This window comes from Schistocerca cancellata, chromosome 10, assembly GCF_023864275.1.
Source record: "Schistocerca cancellata isolate TAMUIC-IGC-003103 chromosome 10, iqSchCanc2.1, whole genome shotgun sequence".
Lineage (NCBI taxonomy): Eukaryota > Metazoa > Arthropoda > Insecta > Orthoptera > Acrididae > Schistocerca > Schistocerca cancellata.
Window position 1 is genome coordinate 21,536,542 of NC_064635.1, and position 26,783 is coordinate 21,563,324.

The 26,783-nt window shown below is 49.0% G+C and overlaps 1 protein-coding gene across 1 annotated transcript in view; it reads right to left on the bottom strand.

Moving 5' to 3' along the window:
• Window positions 1-24,726, bottom strand: part of LOC126106666 (luciferin sulfotransferase-like) — a 122,412-nt gene extending 97,686 nt beyond the window's left edge. The window contains exon 1 of the mRNA XM_049913030.1: window positions 24,689-24,726. The gene's annotated coding sequence lies outside the window, so the exon portion shown is untranslated. The remainder of the gene's footprint in view (window positions 1-24,688) is intronic.
• Between the last annotated feature and the right edge of the window lie 2,057 nt (window positions 24,727-26,783).

The window sequence follows — 26,783 nt, forward strand, 5'->3', positions numbered from 1 at the left end:
ACCAGTGTCGTGTATGTTTTCATTCATATTGTAATGTGGACACTTCACAGCATGTGTACCATGCCCTCTTTGAGTCTGTTATTGGCTATGTCCTGATTTTCTGGGGAAATAACTCTGAATATCACGCAATTTTTAAATTACAGACGTAAGCATCGAGAATTCTTTTAAAATGGTATATGAGCGCTGTAGGACACTTTTCAAACGGCTTAAAAGCCTGCCCTTAGCACGCCTATGCATAACTACACTACTGGCCATTAAAATCGCTACACCACGAAGCTGACGTGCTACAGACGCTAAATTTAACCGACAGGAAGAAGATGCTGTTATATGCAAATGATTAGCTTTTCAGAGCATTCACACAAGGTTGGCACCGGTGGCGACACCTACAACGTGCTGACCTGAGGAAAGTTTCCAAACGATTTCCCATACACAAACAGCAGTTGACCGGCGTTGCCTGGTGAAACGTTGTTGTGATGCCTCGCGTAAGGAGGAGAAATGCGTACCATCACGTTTCCGACTTTGATAAAGGTCGGATTGTAGCCTATCGCGATCGATGTTTATCGTATCGGGACATTGCTGCTCGCGTTGGTCGAGATCCAATGACTATTAGCAGAATATGGAATCGGTGGGTTCAGGAGGGTAATACGGAACGCCGTGGTGGAACCCAACGGCCTCGTATCACTAGCAGTCAAGATGAAAGGCATCTTATCCACAGGGCTGTAATGGATCGTGCAGCCACGTCTCGATCCCTGAGTCAACAGATAGGGACGTTTGCAAGACAACAATGATCTGCACGAACAGTTAGACGACGTTTGCAGCAGCACGGACTATCAGCTCGGAGACCATGACGCTGCATCACACACAGGAGCGCCTTCAGTGGTGTACTCAACGACGAACCTGGGTGCACGAGTGGCGAAACGTCATTTTTTCGGATGAATCCAGGTTCTGTTTACAGCATCATGATGGTCGCATCCGTGTTTGGCGACAACGCGGCGAACGCACATTGGAAGCGGGTATTCGTGATCGCCATACTGGCGTATCGCCCAGCGTGGTCGTATGGGGTGCCATTGCTTACACGTCTCGGTCATCTCTTGTTCGCGTTGACGGCACTTTGAACAGTGGACGTTACATTTCAGATGTGATACCACCCGTGGCTCTACCCTTCATTCGATCCCTGCGAAACCATACATTTCAGCAGGATAATGCACGACCGCATGTTGCAGGCCCTGTACGGGCCTTTCTGGATACAGAAAATGTTCGGCTGCTGCCCTGGCACACTCTCCAGATCTCTCACCAATTGAAAACGTCTGGTCAATGGTGGCCGAGCAACTGGCTCGTCACAATACGCAAGTCACTACTCTCGATGAACTGTGGTATCGTGTTGAAACTGCATGGGCAGCGAACCTGTACACGCCATCCAAGCTCTGTTTGGCTCAATGCCCAGGTGTATCAAGGCTGTTATTTCGGCCAGAGGTGGTTGTTCTGGGTACTGATTTCTCAGGATCTATGCACCCAAATTGCATGAAAATGTAATCACATGTCAGTTCTAGTATAATATATTTGTCCTATGAATACCCGTTTATCATCTGCATTTCTTCTTGGTGTAACAATTTTAATGGCCAGTAGTGTAGTCACACTGCAGCAGTTAGACCCCGTAAACAAAATCCTCGATCGCCAATCCCACGACACAAGAAAGAAAAGTCCCTCACAGATTATACCACACAATACAAAAATATGCGTATCCAGAGAAAAGACCGTATTTGTCGACGTATGAGAAGCACATTATTCCTTCGAAAATAGGTCCAAAAGTTGTATGTGTCATATACGCTGGTAGCAAGTTAAGTTACGTACCTTGTAAGCTCCATTTCTTCAAAATTTCTACGTTGCGGCTGAAAGAAATTTATTGTTAGCTTCCTTGCGAATTTCGAGCATTCCAGTTCTGAAGAGTCCATGCACTTATGCCGTCGCTAACGGTTTTTGTATTCTTCGTTCAAGCTTCAGTTATTGTGTTTAGTGTGGTGATCCACTTGCGTGGTATCTATATTGTGGTTTTATTTGCAAACTTTGGTTGAAAAATGAGATCTCTATTGCATTTAAGCTGCAAGTGATAGCATTTGCTGACGAGCTTGGAAATGGGGCTACAGAAAGGCATTTTGAGCCACCTGTAACTGATAAAATACACTCCTGGAAATGGAAAAAAGAACATATTGACACCGGTGTGTCAGACCCACCATACTTGCTCCGGACACTGCGAGAGGGCTGTACAAGCAATGATCACACGCACGGCACAGCGGACACACCAGGAACCGCGGTGTTGGCCGTCGAATGGCGCTAGCTGCGCAGCATTTGTGCACCGCCGCCGTCAGTGTCAGCCAGTTTGCCGTGGCATACGGAGCTCCATCGCAGTCTTTAACACTGGTAGCATGCCGCGACAGCGTGGACGTGAACCGTATGTGCAGTTGACGGACTTTGAGCGAGGGCGTATAGTGGGCATGCGGGAGGCCGGGTGGACGTACCGCCGAATTGCTCAACACGTGGGGCGTGAGGTCTCCACAGTACATCGATGTTGTCGCCAGTGGTCGGCGGAAGGTGCACGTGCCCGTCGACCTGGGACCGGACCGCAGCGACGCACGGATGCACGCCAAGACCGTAGGATCCTACGCAGTGCCGTAGGGGACCGCACCGCCACTTCCCAGCAAATTAGGGACACTGTTGCTCCTGGGGTATCGGCGAGGACCATTCGCAACCGTCTCCATGAAGCTGGGCTACGGTCCCGCACACCGTTAGGCCGTCTTCCGCTCACGCCCCAACATCGTGCAGCCAGCCTCCAGTGGTGTCGCGACAGGCGTGAATGGAGACGTGTCGTCTTCAGCGATGAGAGTCGCTTCTGCCTTGGTGCCAATGATGGTCGTATGCATGTTTGGCGCCGTGCAGGTGAGCGCCACAATCAGGACTGCATACGACCGAGGCACACAGGGCCAACACCCGGCATCATGGTGTGGGGAGCGATCTCCTACACTGGCCGTACACCACTGGTGATCGTCGAGGGGACACTGAATAGTGCACGGTACATCCAAACCGTCATCGAACCCATCGTTCTACCATTCCTAGACCGGCAAGGGAACTTGCTGTTCCAACAGGACAATGCACGTCCGCATGTATCCCGTGCCACCCAACGTGCTCTAGAAGGTGTAAGTCAACTACCCTGGCCAGCAAGATCTCCGGATCTGTCCCCCATTGAGCATGTTTGGGACTGGATGAAGCGTTGTCTCCCGCGGTCTGCACGTCCAGCACGAACGCTGGTCCAACTGAGGCGCCAGGTGGAAATGGCCTTGCAAGCCGTTCCACAGGACTACATCCAGCATCTCTACGATCGTCTCCATGGGAGAATAGCAGCCTGCATTGCTGCGAAAGGTGGATATACACTGTACTAGTGCCGACATTGTGCATGCTCTGTTGCCTGTGTCTATGTGCCTGTGGTTCTGTCAGTGTGATCATGTGATGTATCTGACCCCAGGAATATGTCAATAAAGTTTCCCCTTCCTGGGACAATGAATTCACGGTGTTCTTATTTCAATTTCCAGGAGTGTAGGTCCATAAGCTGGATGTGTCATATACGCTGGTAGCAAGTTAAGTTACGTACTTTGTAAGCTCCATTTCTTCAAAATTTCTACGTTGCGGCTGGAAGAAATTTATTGTTAGCTTCCTTGCGAATTTCGAGCATTCCAGTTCTGAAGAGTCCATGCACTTATGCCGTCGATAGCGGTTTTTGTATTGTTCGTTCAAGCTTCAGTTATTGTGTTTAGTGTGGTGATCCACTTGCGTGGTATCTATATTGTGGTGCAAACTTTGGTTGAAAAATGAGATCTCTATTGCATTTAAGCTGCAAGTGATAGCATTTGCTGACGAGCTTGGAAAGGGGACTACAGAAAGGCATTTTGAGCCACCTGTAACTGATAAAATAATAAGTACTTGGCGGAATCAGGAAGATGTCTTAAAGAAAGCACATCGCAGTAAACATATTCTGAGAACTGTAACTATTAAATTTGACTTTCTACGAAAATTATCATTCATCAAGTCTAAGCAATAACCAGCAGTCCGCAGCTGGTGGTCTTGCGGTAGCGCTCTCGCTTCCCGCGCACGGGGTCCCGGGTCCGATTCCCCGTGGGGTCTGGGATTTTCTCTGCATCGTGATGACGGGGTGTTGTGTGTTTTGAGTCATCAAGTCGCCGAAGTGGCGTCAACTAAAGAGGACTTGCAATACGGCGGCCGAACTTCCCCGCATGGGGCATCCCGGCCAACAATGCCATACGATCATTTCATTTCAGTATGCAGTAACAAAGGAATCGCCGATGTAATTGGGACATCATGGTGTTCAAGGTTCATGAAAAGATAACGGCTTCGTATGCGGACCAAGACAAAAATATCACAGATGTGAGCTGAGTAGGAAGAACAAATTGTTGAATTTCATCTACTTGCCATTAATGCAAGGAAAAGGAGAAAAGTTTTTACTTTCACAAACTGGAAATATGGACGAGACTCAGCTAACCTTTGGTGTGCCTTCTAACAGAAATGTGGATTCCAAGAGCACTAAATGCCTTATTGTTAAAACTTCAGGGTAAGCAGTGTCTCACGACACGGTGGTTTTTATCCCGCTGTTGTGAGGTAGCGGGCGAGTTGTGGCGCCCTGAAAATAGTCTTAACTTCGGAGAGTCCGCCCCTCGTGGTCTCGCGGTAGCGTTCTCGCTTCCCGAGCACGGGGTCCCGGGTTCGATTCCCGGCGGGGTCAGGGATTTTCACCTGCCTCGAGATGACTGGGTGTTTGTGTTGTCCTTATCATTTCATCATCATCCAGGAAAGTGGCGAAATTGGACTGAGCAAAGGTTGGGAAATTGTACGGGCGCTGATAACCACGCAGTTGAGCGCCCCCCAAACCAAACATCATCATCAACTTCGGAGTGGGCGTGGCCGCACGGGGCTCGTCAGCAACCACGTGGTGCCGACCGTCAGCTGGAGCAAGAGGGGCAGCCCCAGCGTGTGGTCCAGGCCGACTGCGAGGCTGGGAATTCCACGTTGACGCCGTGTCAAGAACTGTGCTCTGTGTCGATGAAGGAGATTTGTATGCCAGGAGTGCCAAAGATGTCGGACTTTGTGAAACCGTAATGGCAGACATTTCACAGTTCATGAAGAAATTAATAATAGCCAGAGGTATCATGACACCTTAAAAAGAAACATGTACATTACCGCTATTTGCGCGACGATTCTATTGGTGTAATCAGATTTTCAATATCTTTATTAGTTTAGTTTAGTATTGACTGTAAATTATACAAGTAACACCCAGTAACGGTTCATCCGATTTTGTCGATCGACATGTCTTTAGAAAGCAATTAGTGTAAACCTAAATTGTATGAATTACAGGCATGTAACTTGAATAGTACGTAGGTCAAAGTGGCTGATTATTATTGATCGCGTCAGGCCATAAGGACTCCACAGTTACTCGAAAAAACGGTAGCAGCATGCTTATAAATATATTTATTCGTCTATGTCTTTGTTTATATCCGATATAAACTATTCATGAAGAATTGGTCAAACATTTACTGTGTTTTAAAAAGCGCAGAGGCATTAGGCTACTGGGCTACTTTTGCTTCTATTCCTTTGATATACACTATTGGCCATTAAAATTGCTACACCACGAAGATGACGTGCCACAGACGCGAAATTTAATCGACAGGAAGAAGATGCTGTGATATGCAAATGATTAGCTTTTCAGAGTATTCACACAAGGTTGGCGCCGGTGGCGACACCTACAACGTGCTGAGATGAGGAAAGTTTCCAACCGACTTTTCGTACACAAACAGCAGTTGACCGTCGTTGCCTGGTGAAACGTTGTTGTGATGCCTCGTGTAAAGGAGGAGAAATGCGTACCATCACGTTTCCGACTGATAAAGGTCGGATTGTAGCCTATCGCGATTGCAGTTTGTCGTATCGCGACACTGCTTCTCGCGTTGGCCGAGATCCAATGACTGTTAGCAAAATATGGAATCGGAGGGTTCAGGAGGCTAATACGGAACGCTGTGCTCGATCCCGACGGCCTCGTATCACTAGCAGTCGAGATGACAGGCATCTTATTCGCTTGGCTGTAACGGATCGTGCAGCTACGTCTCGATTCCTGAGTCAACAGATGGGAACTTTTGCAAGACAACAACCATCTGCACGAACAGTTCGACGACGTTTGCAGTAGCATGGACTATCAGCTCGGTGACCATGGCTGCGGTCACCCTTGACGCTGCATCACAGACAGGAGCGCCTGCGATGGTGTATTCGACGACGAACCTGTGTGCACGAATGGCAAAACGTCATTTTTTCGGATGAATCCAGGTTCTGTTTAGAGCATCATGATGGTCGCATCCGTGTTTGGCGACATCGCGGTGAACGCACATTGGAAGCGTGTATTCGTTATCGCCATAATGGCGTATCACCCGGCTTGATGGTATGGGGTGCTACTTGTTACACGTCTCGGTCACCTCTTGTTCGCATTGACGTTACTTTGAACAGTGCACGTTACATTTCAGATGTGTTACGACCCGTGGCTCTACCCTTCATTCGATCCCTGCGAAACCCTACATTTCAGCAGGATAATGCACGACCCCATGTTGCAGGTCCTGTACGGGCTTTTCTCTATACAGAAAATATTCGACAGCTGCCTCGGCCAGCACATTCTCCAGATCTCTCACCGATTGAAAACGTCTGGTGAATGTTGGCCGAGCAACTGGCTCGTCACAATACGCCAGTCACTACTCTCGATGAACTGTGGTATCGTGATGAATCTGCATGGGTAGCTGTACCTGTACACGCCATCCAAGCTCTGTTTGACTCAATGTCCAGGCGTATCCAGGTCGTTATTTCGGCCAGAGGTGGTTGTTCTGGGTACTTATTTCTCAGGATCTGTGCAACCAAATTACGTGATGATGTAATGACATGTCAGTTCTAGTATAATATATTTGTCTAATGAATACCCGTTTATCATCTGCATTTCTTCTTGGTGTAGCAATTTTAATGGCCAATAGTGCAGGTTTATTTAATCTGTTTATGTATTTAATAATGTGTGTTAGAGTGTGTTTATGGTCATCCATAGGAATATTTATTTAATTTCAAGTTATTTAAATGTAAATCCAGCATTTCGTATGTGTTTCAATATGTCTGTGAGTGTGCATTGTCTTGGAGACATGGCGAGAGCGTTCTAGCCAATCAGTAGGCAACTACCGAAGTCAATGGAGAGACTGTATGGAAGTGGGGGAGAAGCATCGGCTCGCACGAGACGGGGGAGTGCTGGACGGGAAGGCGCAACGGACGGTCGCGGGAAATACTTAAGAGAGTGTTGAGCAGTTTACACATGGTCGCGGGAGATAGAAGTAGTTCCTAGTGCCGCCTGGTGCACTTCTGAGATTTCCGTGGCTTCTGCAGTGAAGACGTAGTATGCGTTTAGAAGTGAATATCTCGTGAGCTATTTTGTTGCTCATAACTAATTACGTGAAGTAGGAATCTATTGTTTCCCTGTTATTAAACTTATATTTTATTTAATTGCTGGACCATCGACACCAGTAAGTGTTTTACAGTAATAAAGGGCGTTCTTAAAGGTACTTCTGCTATCGTACTCATCATTTAAAGTCGTTAAAATAGTACCTGCAGATTTTATTTAATTGCAATCTTTCATTTATAAATTTCTATGTTACATTTAGAATTCGCTATTGCCAAGTGATAGGAACCTTCGACCATTCGATTCATATGTGTATTCATATTGTATACTGTAGACTCAGCAATATTTGGCATGTAATGCGGCAGCTACGTATCCGAGCCCCTAGACAACGAAACCAGCCAAAACTTTTAATATTTCAACTATTAGTCTGAGGGTACGTAGTTGACAGCCACCATTTTTTTGTATCTTGAAAGCCCGCAATGTGGTGACAGAAAAAAATTACGCTTACTAAGGAACAATTGCCGAAAGGAGTATTTGTCCATGAACACAATAAAGACTGCATAGATTGAGGAGGAAAGAGATTGTGGACAGATAAAATTTGGTCCAGGCGACCTGGAGGCCTACTGAAAAACCTGCCCTGTCAGTAAGAAATCAGCTTTACTGTATTCTCACAGAAAAAAAGACGTTAAAAACAAACTGAATGAAATGAAGACTCAGTTCCAGGAGGGCTAGCTAGTTTACTTCAAACATTAGAGCTACACTCCTGGAAATTGAAATAAGAACACCGTGAATTCATTGTCCCAGGAAGGGGAAACTTTATTGACACATTCCTGGGGTCAGATACATCACATGATCACACTGACAGAACCACAGGCACATAGACACAGGCAACAGAGCATGCACAATGTCGGCACTAGTACAGTGTATATCCACCTTTCGCAGCAATGCACGCTGCTATTCTCCCATGGAGACGATCGTAGAGATGCTGGATGTAGTCCTGTGGAACGGCTTGCCATGCCATTTCCACCTGGCGCCTCAGTTGGACCAGCGTTCGTGCTGGACGTGCAGACCGCGTGAGACGACGCTTCATCCAGTCCCAAACATGTTCAATGGGGGACAGATCCGGAGATCTTGCTGGCCAGGGTAGTTGACTTACACCTTCTAGAGCACGTTGGATGGCACGGGATACATGCGGACGTGCATTGTCCTGTTGAAACAGCAAGTTCCCTTGCCGGTCTAGGAATGGTAGAACGATGGGTTCGATGACGGTTTGGATGTACCGTGCACTATTCAGTGTCCCCTCGACGATCATCAGTGGTGTACGGCCAGTGTAGGAGATCGCTCCCCACACCATGATGCCGGGTGTTGGCCCTGTGTGCCTCGGTCGTATGCAGTCCTGATTGTGGCGCTCACCTGCACGGCGCCAAACACGCATACGACCATCATTGGCACCAAGGCAGAAGCGACTCTCATCGCTGAAGACGACACATCTCCATTCGTCCCTCCATTCACGCCTGTCGCGACACCACTGGAGGCGGGCTGCACGATGTTGGGGCGTGAGCGGAAGACGGCCTAACGGTGTGCGGGACCGTAGCCCAGCTTCATGGAGACGGTTGCGAATGGTCCTCGACGATACCCCAGAAGCAACAGTGTCCCTAATTTGCTGGGAAGTGGCGGTGCGGTCCCCTACGGCACTGCGTAGGATCCTACGGTCTTGGCGTGCATCCGTGCGTCGCTGCGGTCCGGTCCAAGGTCGACGGGCACGTGCACCTTCCGCCGACCACTGGCGACAACATCGATGTACTGTGGAGACCTCACGCCCCACGTGTTGAGCAATTCGGCGGTACGTCCACCCGGCCTCCCGCATGCCCACTATACGCCCTCGCTCAAAGTCCGTCAACTGCACATACGGTTCACGTCCACGCTGTCGCGGCATGCTACCAGTGTTAAAGACTGCGATGGAGCTCCGTATGCCACGGCAAAGTGGCTGACACTGACGGCGGCGGTGCACAAATGCTGCGCAGCTAGCGCCATTCGACGGCCAACACCGCAGTTCCTGGTGTGTCCGCTGTGCCGTGCGTGTGATCATTGCTTGTACAGCCCTCTCGCAGTGTCCGGAGCAAGTATGGTGGGTCTGACACACCGGTGTCAATGTGTTCTTTTTTCCATTTCCAGGAGTGTATTTGTCAACAGACTATTTAAGGGACGTACGAAAGAGGAGTGGAGCAGATGGATGCAATCCGCAGATTTTGAAACTACATCGTCAGGAAGGAGTAAGAGGCACAGCATTTCCCAAGCTTGTAAGTGGGTCAAAGCTTCATGGTGCTCTATAAAAACTGAAACAGTGATTACATTGTTTTAGAAGTATGGAATCGATCATGCATTTGGTGTTAGAGATGATAATTTATTGTACGAAGATTCAGATTCTGACATGGTGGATTCAAGGATTTCTTCCTTCAATTCCAAGGATGATGTTCAAATGTGTGTGAAATCTTATGGGACTTAACTGCTAAGGTCATCAGTCCCTAAGCTTCTCCATTGTGGCGTCAGACTGGCGACAGGTGTCTTCCGCTCTAGTCCGGTGACTAGCCTTCTTGTAGAAGCTGGAATCCCTCCCCTACGATTTGGCGGGAGTAACTATGACTCTCTTAAGGTGGCCAAGTTGCGGCGGTGCGGCTGCATCCGGACTCGGCTTTTCGAAGCGCGGTCTTGATGTGGTCGTGCTGCTGCGGCGAGGTGCCTTCCTTGGGTTATAGCTACTGGGTGAGTGATGCGCAATACATGGGCCTAGCCCTCTTAGCCTCTCCTCTCCTGCGGTCTTCTCCCCTTCACGTGGGCCCGCTGATTTCGCAGAGTGGAAGACCGCACCAGGGGCTTGGGGGGGTTACCAGCCCCCCCTCGCATTATCCCTTTTAAGTTGGGGGCAGCACGATAGAGAACACAAGTGGTGGCCCTTCCGCTGAAGGTGCCACCCCAGCTTCCCCAGCACCTAGCCGGCCAACCGGCCATGCCGAAGATTTTGTAACTGTTGCAGCAACTTACGCCTGTAGTGAGTGTCACCGCAGCTTCACAACCAAGAACGGTCTCGGGGTCCATCGCCGCCGCCAACATCTAGCGGCCGCCAACGCGGAGATCATCACGGAGAGGCATCGCGCGAGGTGGACGGAGGAAGAAGTCCTGTCGCTCGCCAAGGCGGAGGCCGAACTGTTCCTTGAGAGGGACGCCCGGTTCTTCTTTGTCAATCAAGAACTGATCAGGATGTTCCCCGACCGAACGCTCGAGGCAATCAAGTGCCAAAGGCGGAAAGCTGCCCACAAGCAGCTTGTCCGCCAATTCATGGAGGCGCTTGAGATCGGTCGGGGGGAAGAGCCGGCGTCCCGCCGGGGAGCGGCGAGCCCGCCGCCTGACGCGGGCGAGGCCGCTGTGCCGCCCGTCGACGCAGCGGAGGACTTCGCGGCCGACACCACCGGGCCGCCGCCGGAGGGGCCAACTGACGCCGCCATCTGGGAGCATCTAGCGGGGCTACCTGCTTCCGCCCAGCGTTTCTCTGCCCTGGATCGAGTCATTGGTCTAGGGCGGGGCACGCCGCCCGATGTCATCTTGGGCATGCTCCCGGATGCCCTTGCGTCCGTCGGGTCCAGAGGGGAGAGTTCGATCACCAGGACACAGCGGTCGCGCCATCCATCTAAGCGGCCGCCTGCCGCGCCGCCGACGCAGAAGCGCAAGCGGCGCCGCTGGGAGTACGCGAGAACGCAGGATGCCTTCCGAAGGTCGCGCGCACGTTGCGTGCGCGGCCTCTTGGATGGCACCCTGCTCCAGCCGCCACCTGCCATCCCTGGTCTGCTGGACTTCTGGGCGGACCTCTTCACTAAGAAGCCCATCTCGACCGCGGGCTTCATTCGTGACCGCCTCCTCCCGCACTCGGAGCCTGTCGCTCTCGAGCACCTATGGGGGCCGGTCACATATGAGGAGGTCGCCGCCGCTTTGCCGCCCAGGGGATCAGCCGCCGGGCCGGACGGCCTTACTCCAGCGGAGCTGCGGCGCCTGCCGCACGAAGTCCTGGTGAAAGTGATGAATCTCTTCCTTCTGGCCCGCGCCCTTCCGGAACTCCTGCTTCGCGCGCGGACGTCCCTCCTCCCGAAAACGGCTGCACCAACATCCCCCGCTGACTTTCGCCCCATTACGGTCTGCTCGGTGCTGGCGCGGACCTTTCACAAGGTTCTCGCGTCACGCCTGATGCGCGCATGTGCTGTGGACGAACGTCAGCGGGCATTCATCCCTCGGGATGGGATGTTGGAAAACACTTTCATCTTAGACACCGCTCTCACCGACGCAGTTCGCTCCTGCCGGTCTGTCTTTGTGGCGTCGATCGACGTATCTAAGGCATTCGATTCGGTGGATCATGCTGCCCTTCGCCCCGTGCTGAGGGCGCATGGCCTGCCGGATTGCTTTGTCGGGTATGTCGAGCGGTGCTACGAGGGCAGCACGACAGTGATAGCGGACGGCGCCGGCGTGGGCGTGTCTGTGCAGCCATCACGGGGCGTTCGCCAGGGCGATCCCCTCTCCCCCCTCCTGTTCAACTTTGCGGTGGACTACGTCTTGGGCCAACTGCCCTCCCACATCGGAGCTCGGATACTTGGTCGCAGAGTCAACGCTGCGGCCTTTGCAGATGACGTCTTGCTGTTTGCAGCGACCCCGAGGGGCTTGCAGTCCCTCATCGATGCAGCTACCGCAGCCCTCGCACACCTGGGGCTGCAGATCAACGCCCGGAAGTGTTTCACCCTCGCCTTAGTCGCGTCAGGGCGAGAGAAGAAGGTGAAGGTGGACAGCAATGTCACCTTCAAGGCAGGCAACACCACCATGCCTGCCCTGCGTGTGGGTGAAACCTTCCGGTACCTGGGGCTGCAATTCTCCACGGCGGGTCGCTGTGTCTTCAATCCACGTCGCCACCTGGTGGAGCAGCTTGACGTCATCTCCCGAGCTCCGCTGAAGCCGCAACAGCGCCTCCACGCTCTCACCAACGTACTTCTCCCTGGCCTGTATCATGGGCTGGCCCTCAGCCGCACCCGGGTGGGTGCCTTGAAGTCGGCCGACATCACCATCCGAGCCGCCGTCAGGAGATGGTTCCGCCTTCCGGCGGACACCCCCCTGGGATACTTCCACGCTCCTGTTGCCCAGGGGGGCCTCGGCATTCCATCGTGCCGTTGGATGGGCCCAACGCTCCGTCGGTCCCGTCTCCTGGCGCTGAAGAAGATAGGGCCAGCCTGCGACGGTGCAGGCATGGATGAGGTGCAGCGGGAGATTGAGGTGCTGGAGCGTCACTTGACGTGGGAGGGCCACCTCCTCAAGTCGTCAACGCAGGTTGGGGAAATGTGGGCGGCGCGCCTACACATCGCCATTAACGGTGCGGCGCTATCATCCTCTGCCGCCGTCAGTGGCCAACATCAGTGGGTCGCCGACACCAGTCGCCTGCTATCTGGGCGTGAATACATCGACGCCCTCCGCGCCCGCATCAACGCCTTCCCCACGAAGGCACGGCGCAGTCGCGGGCGGGAGGCGGACACCAGATGCCGCGCGGGGTGCCAGGCCGTGGAGACCGCCAACCACGTACTTCAGGCTTGCTTTAGGACGCACGGGTCCCGGGTCAAGCGCCATGACGCGGTTGTGCGTTATGTCGCCCATGGACTCGCGCAGAGGGGCTTCAACGTCTCCGTGGAGCCCCACCTCCGAACACCTGAGGGCATCCGCAAGCCTGACGTGGTGGCGGTCAAAGACGGCATCGCCCGCGTGGTCGACGCCCAGATAGTCGGAGACCATCTCCGGCTCGACTGGTGTCATTCCCAGAAGGCGGCCTACTACGACACGCCATCCATCCGGCGTGCCATCTCCAACCTGCACCGTGACGTTGAGGAGGTGACAGTGTCCACCGCGACGTTGAGCTGGAGGGGTGTATGGTCTCCAGCGTCGGCGAGGGATCTCGCCGCCTTAGGCTTCCGACCCCGAGAACTGGCGGTGCTGAGCACCCGTATACTACAGAGCTGCTGCAGAAGTTACAAGATCTTTGAGCGTATGACGGCTCCTAGTCCGATGCAACGTGTCGGCGTCGGCTAGGCTGCTGGTTATTTTCTTCGCCTTGACTCCTGGGGCCTATCCACAGGAGGAATACTCCGTCTTTGTTCCTTGTTCTTTCTTTCTTTCTTTATTTTGTCTTTGTTTAAATTTGTGTTCTTTTCTGTATATATGTATATGCATAAGTGTCCGCCCTGTAAGTCCCCACCTCAGTGGAGGATATTGGCGGTGTAACACACAACCTATACTTTACTTGTGTATATTGTATATATGTTTATTCTCTGGAATAAAGACGGCTAGGAAATAGAAGCTGGAATCCCTCCCCTACGATTCCGCCGACAACAGTTGCTTGCGTCATACGAGGGCAGTTCAATAAGTAATGCAACACTTCTTTTTTCTCGGCCAATTTTGGTTGAAAAAACCGGAAATTTCTTGTGGAATATTTTCAAACATTCCCGCTTCGTCTCGTATAGTTTCATTGACTTCCGACAGGTGGCAGCGCTGTACGGAGCTGTTAAAATGGCGTCTGTAACGGATGTGCGTTGCAAACAACGGGCAGTGATCGAGTTTCTTTTGGCGGAAAACCAGGGCATCTCAGATATTCATAGGCGCTTGCAGAATGTCTACGGTGATCTGGCAGTGGACAAAAGCACGGTGAGTCGTTGGGCAAAGCGTATGTCATCATCGCCGCAAGGTCAAGCAAGACTGTCTGATCTCCCGCGTGCGGGCCGGCCGTGCACAGCTGTGACTCCTGCAATGGCGGAGCGTGCGAACACACTCGTTCGAGATGATCGACGGATCACCATCAAACAACTCAGTGCTCAACTTGACATCTCTGTTGGTAGTGCTGTCACAATTGTTCACCAGTTGGGATATTCAAAGGTTTGTTCCCGCTGGGTCCCTCGTTGTCTAACCGAACACCATAAAGAGCAAAGGAGAACCATCTGTGCGGAATTGCTTGCTCGTCATGTGGCTGAGGGTGACAATTTCTTGTCAAAGATTGTTACAGGCGATGAAACATGGGTTCATCACTTCGAACCTGAAACAAAACGGCAATCAATGGAGTGGCGCCACACCCACTTACCCTACCAAGAAAAAGTTTAAAGCCATACCCTCAGCCGGTAAAGTCACGGTTACAGTCTTCTGGGATGCTGAAGGGGTTATTCTGTTCGATGTCCTTCCCCACGGTCAAACGATCAACTCTGAAGTGTATTGTGCTACTCTTCAGAAATTGAAGAAACGACTTCAGCGTGTTCGTAGGCACAAAAATCTGAGCGAACTTCTCCTTCTTCATGACAACGCAAGACCTCAAACAAGTCTTCGCACCCGAGAGGAGCTCACAAAACTTCAGTGGACTGTTCTTCCTCATGCACCCTACAGCCCCGATCTCGCACCGTCGGATTTCCATATGTTTGGCCCAATGAAGGACGCAATCCGTGGGAGGCACTACGCGGATGATGAAGAAGTTATTGATGCAGTACGACGTTGGCTCCGACATCGACCAGTGGAATAGTACCGTGCAGGCATACAGGCCCTCATTTCAAGGTGGCGTAAGGCCGTAGCATTGAATGGAGATTACGTTGAAAAATAGTGTTGTGTAGCTAAAAGATTGGGGAATAACCTGGTGTATTTCAATGCTGAATAAAACAACCCCTGTTTCAGAAAAAAAAATGTGTTGCATTACTTATTGAACTGCCCTCGTACATCGCCTCGCCCGATCACCCAAACCGCAGGCTCCTTTTTCCATTTTCTGCACTCCCCTCCCCACGACGGCGGCCTAGGTCGGGTCTCCCGATCGCGGTCCGCGTTCGTTCCCTTCTCTCGTCACTCGAGTCCTTTCCCCTTCCTCCATCCTTCCGGCCCTCTTCTCCTACCCCTCCTTGGTCCCTCCCTCGCTTCCGGCTTTGCTTGGATTTGTCCTGCGCCTCCAAGTCCTCCGTTCCACCTGCCAGTCTTCGTCAACAATTCCTGGCTCTTCTTGCCTCGTTTCACGATGCAGATGTAGTCTACACCGATGGTTCTGTGCTCGATGGACGCACTGGGTTTGCTTTCATCCTCGGCGACTACGTTGAGCAGCATTCCCTGGCTTGTGGGTGCAGTGTTTTCACTGCGGAGCTGGTTTCTCTTTATTGTGCACTCGCTCACCTTTCCTCCTGCCCTGGGGAGTCATTTGTCATATGCAGTGACTCCCTGAGTGGATTGCAAGCACTCGACCAGTGTTTTTCTCGGGACCCTTTGGTGCGCGGCATTCGAGATGCTGTTTTTGTTCTCGCCGAGTGTGGTCGTTCAGCGACGTTTGTGTGGACCTCGGGCCACATCGGCGTTCCAGGAAGCGAACATGTCGATCGGTTGGCCACCACGTCGCCACCCCTGGAGCTTGATCTCGCGTAAAGAGACCTCCGGTCGGCCCTACATCGCAAGGTCCGCGGTCTGAAGCTCTGAATGGTCTGTCTTGAACACGTCAAATAAGCTCCGCACGGTCAAGTCGCCCACTTCCGTATGGAACTCATCCTTGAGGGGCACGCGTAGGGACTCAGTTGCTCTCTGCCGTCTCCGAACTGGACATACGCGGTTGACCCGCAGCTATCTCCTTCGTCGTGAGAACCCGCCCAAGTGTCGCTGTGATGCAGGGCTGACAGTGGTCCATCTTCTGATGGACTGCCCCCTTTTAGCCCCCTTGCGGCAGTCCTTTAATTTACCAGCTGCACTTCCTTTAATTCTCGGTGACGATGCCTCTATAGCTGACTCAGTTTTACGTTTTATCCGTGCAGCTGGGTTTTATCACTCGCTCTAGTGTGGGCGCTCTCGCATGATTTCTCTGGCTACACCCACTCCAGTGACTTTTAATTGTGACGTGGATACCAAAATAGTGTCTTTTATGGTAACAAGTTGTGTTGGTACCGCTATCAACGCTTTCCAGCTGGAGGTTCTTCGTTCGTAGTTGAGTGGTTGACCTTTTACCTGATTCATCAACCACTGTAAACTGTTTTACTCTAGTCAAACATTTGCTCTCCACCTTTTAAGTGTCCTCTATTTTGTGTTACGGCGGTGTTCATTTTAGCTCTGTACCCCTTGGTGTTCCCTCCCTCTGGGTGCAGAGGTTACGCTTTTACTGTATAGGCCTTTTACAAGTATGTCTGTTTGGAACTGGAGACTGATGACCTCGATGTTTAGCTCCCATCAAACCCCAAAACCAACCAACCAACCTAAGCTTACACACTACTTAACCTAAATTATCCTAAGGACAAACACACACACACCCATGCCCGAGGGAGGACTCGAACCTCCGCCGGGACCAACCGCACAGTCCAAAACTGCAGCGCCCTAGACCGCTCGGCTAATCCCGCGCGGCTCCAAGGAAGAATTTTGCGGACGAAAGATAAAAGGTGAGCATCTTATCATACTTGTGTTGTTGTTGTGATATTTAGTCCGAAGACTGGTTTGATGCAGTTCTCCATGCTTCTCTATGCTGTGAAAACCTCTCCATCTCCAAATAACTACTGGAATTACATCCTTCTGAATCTGCTTACTGTATTCATCTCGTGGTCTCTCTATCTACACTCTTCCCTCCAGTATCAATTTTCTGACCCCTTGATGTCTCAGAATGTGTCTCAGAATGTGTTCTAGTCAGGTTGCACCAAAAACTTACTTTCTCCCCAGTTCTATTCAGTACCTCCTCATTAGTTACGTAATCTACCAGTTTAATCTTCAGCATTCGTCTGTAGCACCACATCCCGAAAGCTTCTATTCTCTTCTTGTCGAAACTGTTTATCGTCCATGTTCCCTTCCGTACATGGCTCACCCCAGACAAATACCTCCAGAAAAGACTTCCTAACACTGAAGTCTATATTTAATGTTAACAAATTTCTCTTCTTCAGAAACGCTTTTCTTGCCATTTTCAGTCTACATTTTATATCGTCTCTACTCCTGCCGTCATCGGTTATTTTCTCAGCGAAGTAACAAAACTTATTTACTACTACAAGTCTCTCATTTCCTAATCTAATTCCCTCAGCATCGCCTGACGTGCTTCGACAACATTCCATTATACTTGTTTCGCTTTTGTTGATGTCCATCTTATGTTCTCCTTTCAAGACCTTTGCTGTCTCTGATAGAATTACAGCGTCATCGGCGAACCTCAATGTTTTTATTTCTTCTCTCTGAACTTTAATTGCTACTCCAATGTTTTATTGTTTTCTTTGGTTCAAATGGCTCTGAGCACTATGGGACTTAACATCTAAGGTCAACAGTCCCCTAGAACTTAGAACTACTTAAACCTAACTAACCTAAGGACATCTCACACACATCCATGCCCGAGGCAGGATTCGAACCTGCGACCGTAGCGGTCGAGCGGTTCCAGGCTGGAGCGCCTAGAACCGCTCGGCCACAACGGCCGGCTTTGTTTTCTTTACTGCTTGTTCAATGTACAGATTGAATAACACAGGGAATAGGCTACAACCTTGTCTTCCTCCTTCCTCAACCGATGCTTGCCTTTCATGCCCATCGACTCTTATAATTGCCGTTCGGTATCTGTACAAGCTGTAAACTGCCTTTCGCTCCCTGTATTTTGTCCCTGCTACCTTCAGAATTTCGAAGAGGGTACTCCTGTCAACATTGTCAAAAGCGTTCTCTAAGCCTACAAATGCCATAGACGTAGGTTTTCCTTTCCTGAACCTATCTTCTAAGATGGCTCGTAGGGTCGTGTTGCATTGTGCGTTCCTACACTTCTCCGAAAGCCAAACTGATCTTCCCCGAAATCTGCTTTTACCAGTTTCTCCATTCTTCTGCAAAGAATTTAGTATTTTGCAACCATGACTTATTAAACTGATAGTTCGGTAATTTTCACTCCTGTCAGCAACTGCTTTCTTTGGAATTGGACAATTTATAATGCCCAGATATTTTATATACGTGCACAAAATGTTCTAACTGTTTTCCAGTGGATATATTAAGTGATAAACTTTTTCCTAAAAACTGTCTTAAAGAGTTTGGAGTCTTGTACTTCGGCAAATATGGTATAATGGTATCCAAATATACAAGTCTTTCACCCCCAACTCAAAAAAGAGTCAGGTCAATAATGAAACGGAAGTCAAACTGAAACTAATTTAATTGCGTCATTGCTTCTTCTCCGTTTTTTTTTTTTTTTTTTCCAGCTCGTTATCTGACGGTTAGCGTGCAGCGGCCTTAGGTGGTGGGGTCCCAGGTGGGACACGTTTCTTTGTTAGGGGACTCTGTGTTTATGTCGTCCTCATCATTTCAACTGACCGTCATCGACGTGCAAGTCACCGACGAGTCACCAAATAGAAAAAGTTGAGACGGAGGGGGGGGGGGGGGGGGTTATAGTGCTACAACGATGAAAATTAATATTACGACGATGTGCAACAGAGTTTTGTGCTAAATTGTGTGATATTAGAAAGCATTCGAAAACTATTAAGCATAAGCAAAAAATTGATTTAAAAAAAAAAAACCACCTTAGCTGAAAAAAATGTCAATGCTAAATGTTGAAGAAACACTAAAAGTGAATAAAAATAATGCTGTAGCGTATGTAGCCAAAGAACTGGGCTTTAGTGGCGATTTCATAGACGGTATGCTGCAAGAATGGCATAATATAAACTTCATTAGGTGGAATAACATTACTAACACTGTTCGATTTTGGAGTGAGGTTTTGCAGTATAAAGATGCCGCAGGGGAAAATCCTTTTTCTTTGATTTCACAGCTAGCAATGACTGTTCTATGCCTACCGCATTCAAATACAGAAGTGGAAAGAATATTCAGTTCTATGAACATTATAAAAACTAAACAACGTAACAGATTATCGTTAAAGGCAATTAATGCTTTGATCATATTGAGAGACCAGCTGAAGAAACAAAATAAAAATTGTGCATGTTTTAACATACCGTCAGACGTATTGGAGCTTATTGGAACGAACAAAAGTTACTCTTTTGCGACGAAACCAGTCGAACTGCAACATCATCTTTTGAGCGACGTTCAGCCCTCTACAGCAATTACAGTTCTGTCAGAGCATGAAACAGAAGAGTTATTTGATCTTCTGAGTGACGCCGATGAATAGCTCACATTTTGTAGCCTAATTTGTGTTCTTTCTTTCTTTTGTTACAAATATAGTTGCATATTTCTAGTATATTTGACTACTGTGATTGAAACAACAATTTATGTGTTGCGTCAATTACGATAACATGTTTAATTAAACGTTAGCGTATTTTATATGTATGTTGTTGCAAGCGATGCGTCATTTAATTAAGACAATATAGCAATTACGTATGAGATAATTTTTATTAATATTTTAGTAACCTCCCACTGGCTTATTGCACCATTCACATCACGAAATTTTCAGTATACTACTAGTAAAATCAGTTTTAGCGACTTTCTAGCGACTTTTGATATTGAATCTAGCGACTCGAGTTTTTTAGAGTTGGCAACACTGCTACGAAACTATATATGATATATATGATATATGACAACTGATTCTATGTAAGACATTTTGTCTGGGCGAATTTTGTTCTCGTACTGGTCGGTTGAGAAAGAAAAGTTTCTTAATAGATGTATGTAATGTGAATGTATAAAGGCTATAAAAAGGAGAGAGAGAGATAATCCTTGCGGACACTCACCATCTTGTATAAGTAAAGATAAATACAAGTTATTCAAAACAAATATCTCTAAAGTGTATCGTCTTGTGATTTCTAAAGACTGAAAATTGCGGTGTTTAATCTAAAACTGTCCTAAATAACAGCGAAAAACATTTATGTCATCATATATTTTCTTCGTTTGACCACGGTTGTGATTCGCATGTTACTTTTTGTTACGCGACGTGATGGGAATATTTTCATTATACGCGCAAAAGGGCACACAGTTTTAATCGAACCTGTATCTTTCTGAAACGATGACTCTTAATCAGTACAATTACGCGAATGCCGTCTAAATCGCAACCACGATCACAAAAGTGTTTCCTGAACCTGATTTTTATAAACGCGTAGACTTCGAAAGCGAACAGTATTGCACCATCGCTGGCTCGCAACAATTGAAAGAAAACAATACAGGGACTGAACAATCTGAGGTCGTCAGTCTCCTAGACTTAGAACTAATTAAACCTGACTAACCTAAGGACATTACACACATCCATGCCCGAGGCAGGATTCGAACCTGCGACCGTAGCAGCAAAGCGGTTGCGGACTGAAGCGCCTAGAACCGCTTGGCCACTGTACCGGCGGCACTGTTCTGATCACGGTTGACACTTGCAACGTGTTGAGAACATTGTGCAGGTGCAATTTGTGGTCCAGTGCAACAGCGCAACCTACAGCCTCGGGTAGCATCTGCATTTATGTTCAAACAAGCATTTCTCTCGGTGTTTCCATATCTTTGTGCAACCCCTGTTCGTAAATGAGTACGGATATAGGAATCTACAAACTGGTATGTATGCTTCACATAGGCATGTACCCAAAAATATACACTCCTGGAAATGGAAAAAAGAACACATTGACACCGGTGTGTCAGACCCACCATACTTGCTCCGGACACTGCGAGAGGGCTGTACAAGCAATGATCACACGCACGGCACAGCGGACACACCAGGAACCACGGTGTTGGCCGTCGAATGGCGCTAGCTGCGCAGCATTTGTGCACCGCCGCCGTCAGTGTCAGCCAGTTTGCCGTGGCATACGGAGCTCCATCGCAGTCTTTAACACTGGTAGCATGCCGCGACAGCGTGGACGTGAACCGTATGTGCAGCTGACGGACTTTGAGCGAGGGCGTATAGTGGGCATGCGGGAGGCCGGGTGGACGTACCGCCGAATTGCTCAACACGTGGGGCGTGAGGTCTCCACAGTACATCGATGTTGTCGCCAGTGGTCGACGGAAGGTGCACGTGCCCGTCGACCTGGGACCGGACCGCAGCGAGGCACGGATGCACGCCAAGACCGTAGGATCCTACGCAGTGCCGTAGGGGACCGCACCGCCACTTCCCAGCAAATTAGGGACACTGTTGCTCCTGGGGTATCGGCGAGGACCATTCGCAACCGTCTCCATGAAGCTGGGCTACGGTCCCGCACACCGTTAGGCCGTCTTCCGCTCACGCCCCAACATCGTGCAACCCGCCTCCAGTGGTGTCGCGACAGGAGTGAATGGAGGGACGAATGGAGACGTGTCGTCTTCAGCGATGAGAGTCGCTTCTGCCTTGGTGCCAATGATGGTCGTATGCGTGTTTGGCGCCGTGCAGGTGAGCGCCACAATCAGGACTGCATACGACCGAGGCACACAGGGTCAACACCCGGCATCATGGTGTGGGGAGCGATCTCCTACACTGGCCGTACACCACTGGTGATCGTCGAGGGGACACTGAATAGTGCACGGTACATCCAAACCGTCATCGAACCCATCGTTCTACCATTCCTAGACCGGCAAGGGAACTTGCTGTTCCAACAGGACAATGCACGTCCGCATGTATCCCGTGCCACCCAACGTGCTCTAGAAGGTGTAAGTCAACTACCCTGGCCAGCAAGATCTCCGGATCTGTCCCCCATTGAGCATGTTTGGGACTGGATGAAGCGTCGTCTCACGCGGTCTGCACGTCCAGCACGAACGCTGGTCCAACTGAGGCGCCAGGTGGAAATGGCATGGCAAGCCGTTCCACAGGACTACATCCAGCATCTCTACGATCGTCTCCATGGGAGAATAACAGCCTGCATTGCTGCGAAAGGTGGATATACACTGTACTAGTGCCGACATTGTGCATGCTCTGTTGCCTGTGTCTATGTGCCTGTGGTTCTGTCAGTGTGATCATGTGATGCATCTGACCCCAGGAATGTGTCAATAAAGTTTCCCCTTCCTGGGACAATGAATTCACGGTGTTCTTATTTCAATTTCCAGGAGTGTAGATGTAACTGACAAAACAAACAAAAAAATCGTGAATAGGCTCTGAAAGCCCAACGTTACTGACCGGCCGCCGCGTCATCCTCAACTCTGAGGAGTCGTCGGATGCAGATAGGGAGGGGCATGTGGTCAGCGCATAGGTCTCTCGGCCGTTGTCAGTTTTCGTGACCGGTTCGCTTCTTCTCACCCAACTAGCTCCTGAACTGTCTTCACAAGGGCTGAATGCACCCCGCTTGCCAACAGCATTTGGCAGACCTCGCTGGTGACCCATTCCAGCGTTAGCCAAGCCCGACAGTGCTTAACTTCCGTGATCTGACGGGAAAGTAAAGTTCTATGTACTGACTTGGCAAAAAATCCTAAGTAATTTTGGTATTATGTCAAAGCGGTAGGTAGATCGAAACAAAATGTTCAGACACTCTGTGACCAAAATGGTACTGAAACAGACGATGGCAGACTAAAGGCCGAAATACTAAATGTCTTTTTACAAAGCTGTTTCACAGAGGAAGACTGCACTATAGTTCCTTCTCTAGATTGTGGCACGGATGACAAAATGGTAGATATCGAAATAGACGACAGAGGGATAGAGAAACAATTAAAATCGCTCAAAAGAGGAAAGGCCGCTGGACCTGATGGGATACCAGTTCGATTTTACACAGAGTACGCGAAGGAACTTGCCCCCCCCCCCCTTCTTGCAGCGGTGTACGGTAGGTCTCTAGAATAGCGTAGCGTTCCAAAGGATTGGAAAAGGGCACAGGTCATCCCCTTTTTCAAGAAGGGATGTCGAACAGATGTGCAGAACTATAGACCTATATCTCTAACGTCGATCAGTTGTAGAATTTTGGAACACGTATTATGTTCGAGTATAATGACTTTTCTGCAGACTAGAAATCTACTCTTTAGGAATCAGCATGGGTTTCGAAAAAGACGATCGTGTGAAACCCAGCTCGCGCTATTCGTCCACGAGACTCAGAGGGCCATAGACACGGGTTCACAGGTAGATGCCGTGTTTCTTGACTTCCACAAGGCGTTCGATACAGTTCCCCACAGTCGTCTAATGAACAAAGTAAGAGCATATGGACTATCAGACCAATTGTGTGATTGGATTGAAGAGTTCCTAGATAACAAAACGCAGCATGTCATTCTCAATGGAGAGAAGTCTTCCGAAGTAAGAGTGATTTCAGGTGTGCCGCAGGGGAGTGTCGTAGGACCGTTGCTATTCACATTATACATAAATGACCTGGTGGATGACATCGGAAGATCACTGAGGCTTTTTGCGGATGATGCTGTGGTGTACCGAGAGGTTTTAACAATGGAAAATTGTACTGAAATGCAGCAGGATCTGCAGCGAATTGACGCATGGTGCAGGGAATGGCAAATTGAATCTCAATGTAGACAAGTGTAATGTGCTGAGAATATATAGAAAGAAAGATCACTTATCATCTAGCTACAATATAGCAGGTCAGCAACCGGAAGCAGTTAATGTCATAAATTATCTGGGAGTACGCATTAGGAGTGATTTAGAATGGAATGATCATATAAATTTGATCGTCGGTAAAGCAGCTGCCAGACTGAGATTCATTGGAAGAATCCTAAGGAAATGCAATCCGAAATCAAAGGAAGTTGGTTACAGTACGATTGTTCGCCCACTGCTTGAATAGTGCTCAGCAGTGTGGGATCCGTACCAGATAGAGTCGATAGAAGAGATAGAGAAGATCCAACGGAGAGCAGCGCGCTTCGTTACAGGATCATTTAGTAACCGCGAAAGCGTTACGGAGATGATAGATAAACTCCAGTGGAAGACTCTGCAAGAGAGACGCTCAGTAGCTCGGTACGGGCTTTTGTTGAAGTTTCGAGAACATACCTTCACCGAGGAGTCAAGCAGTATATTTCTCCCTCCTACGTATATCTCGCAGAAAGACCATGAAGATAAAATCAGAGAGATTAGAGCCCACACAGAGGCATACCGACAGTCCTTCTTTCCACGAACAATACGAGACTGGAATAGAAGGGAGAACCGACAGAAGTACTCAAGGTACCCTCCGCCACACACCGTCAGGTGGCTTGCGGAGTACGGATTTAGATGTAGATGTAGAGAAACTGTGTTACCACTGCGGCATGGCTCTTGGCTAACCGGCGAAACCCATATCATATCCATGATCAGAGGTTGATTATTAGTAAATAAATCGAAAAGACGGATAATTCGAGACGTTCCAAAGATCGAAGCACACTTCTTCAGGACTAGCGAAAACTGCAGTTTCCACTCACCAAAAACTGAGGCGACGAAACGCCGTCGGTCGCCGGTGTGAGTCGTCTCCTGGTTCCTTAATATGACCCCGAGAGATCTTATCGCAGCAAAGTAGCTAATTTACGAGCGCGAGTAAATACCACCTCCCAGAATCTCACGCCATACAAAACACCCACATACGTTGTTTCTCAAGCGTAGCGCTGATTAATACCCCAGCCCTCCCGTCGCTCCTCCTATCAAACAAAGGCGAGCGGCTAACAAAAGACTATCGGTCAACAAGGATGCCTCATCAACGTGTTTGTTTGCTGCGTGTTGTAATGCTTCCCCATTCAGCCGCAGTAATTTTCCTCCGTGAATGAAGACGCTAGCTTGGGGTAATTGTCGCACTCGTTTGCTCTGGTTGCACGTTCACAGTCCAGGCCGTGTCACTACCATTGAGGTAATAAAGTCATGCCGGCCGGAGTGGCCGTGCGGTTCTAGGCGCTACAGTCTGGAACCGAGCGACCGCTACGGTCGCAGGTTCGAATCCTGCCTCGGGCATGGATGTGTGTGATGTCCTTAGGTTAGTTAGGTTTAATTAGTTCTAAGTTCAAGGCGACTGATGACCTCAGAAGTTAAGTCGCATAGTGCTCAGAGCCATTTGAACCATTTGTAATAAAGTCATGGAATAACGGTATGCACACACATGGGTGGCGGTAGTATTGCGAACACAAGGTGTAAAAGGACAGCGAATTGAAGGAGATGTCGTATGGACTCAGATGTTGTTGTTGTTGTGATCTTCAGTCCTGAGACTGGTTTGATGCAGCTCTCCATGCTACTCTATCCTGTGCAAGCTTCTTCATCTCCCAGTACCTACTGCAACCTACATCCTTTTGAATCTGCTTAGTGTATTCATCTCTTGGTCTCCCCCTATGATTTTTACCCTCCACGCTGTCCTCCAATACTAAATTGGTGATCCCTTGATGCCTTAGAACATGTCCTATCAACCGATCCTTTCTTCTAGTCAAGTTGTGCCACAAACTTCTCTTCTCCCCAATCCTATTCAATACCTCCTCATTAGTTATGTGATCTACCCATCTAATCTTCAGCATTCTTCTGTAGCACCACATTTCGAAAGCTTCTATTCTCTTCTTGTCCAAACTATTTATCGTCCATGTTTCACTTCCATACATGGCCACACTCTATACAAATACTTTCTGAAATGTTTCCTGACACTTAAATCTATATTCGATGTTAACAAATTTCTCTTCTTCAGAAACGCTTTCCTTGCCATTGCCAGTCTACATTTTATATCCTCTCTACTTCGACCATCATCAGTTATTTTGCTCCCCAAATAGCAAAACTCCTTTACTACTTTAAGTGTCTCATTTCCTAATCTAAATCCCTCAGCATCACCCGACTTAATTCGACTACTTTCCATTATCCTCGTTTTGCTTCTGTTGACGTTCATCTTATATCCTCCTTTCAAGACACTATCCATTCCGTACAACTGCTCTTCCAAGTCCTTTGCTGTCTCGGACAGAATTACAACGTCATCGGCAAACCTCAAAGTTTTTATTTTAATTCCTACTCCGAATTTTTCTTTTGTTTCCTTTACTGCTTGCTCAATATACAGATTGAATAACATCGGGGAGAAGCTACAACCCTGTCTCACTCCCTTCCCAACCACTGCTTCCCTTTCATGTCCCTCGACTCTTATAACTGCCCTCTGGTTTCTGTACAAATTGTAAATAGCCTTTCGCTCCCTGTATTTTACCTCAGCCACCTTCAGAATTTGAGAGAGAGTATTCCAATCAACATTGTCAAACGCTTTCTCTAAGCCCACAAATGCTAGAAACGTAGGTTTGCCTTCCCTTAATCTAGCTTCTAAGATAAATCGTAAGGTCAATATTGCCTCACGTGTTCCAATATTTCTACGGAATCCAAACTGATCTTCCCCGAAGTCGGCTTTTCAGATGATTCACGAGAAAAGATTTGAGGAGTGCAAAATCTTGTACATGGCTGCACGTTCAGAGACCGTAAATAGTTACAATTGAAAGAAAATCAGCACTCGGTCATTACTTTTAACAAATTAACGTGGTTTTGACACTGCTAGGAGTGTCTTCTTCAGAATTT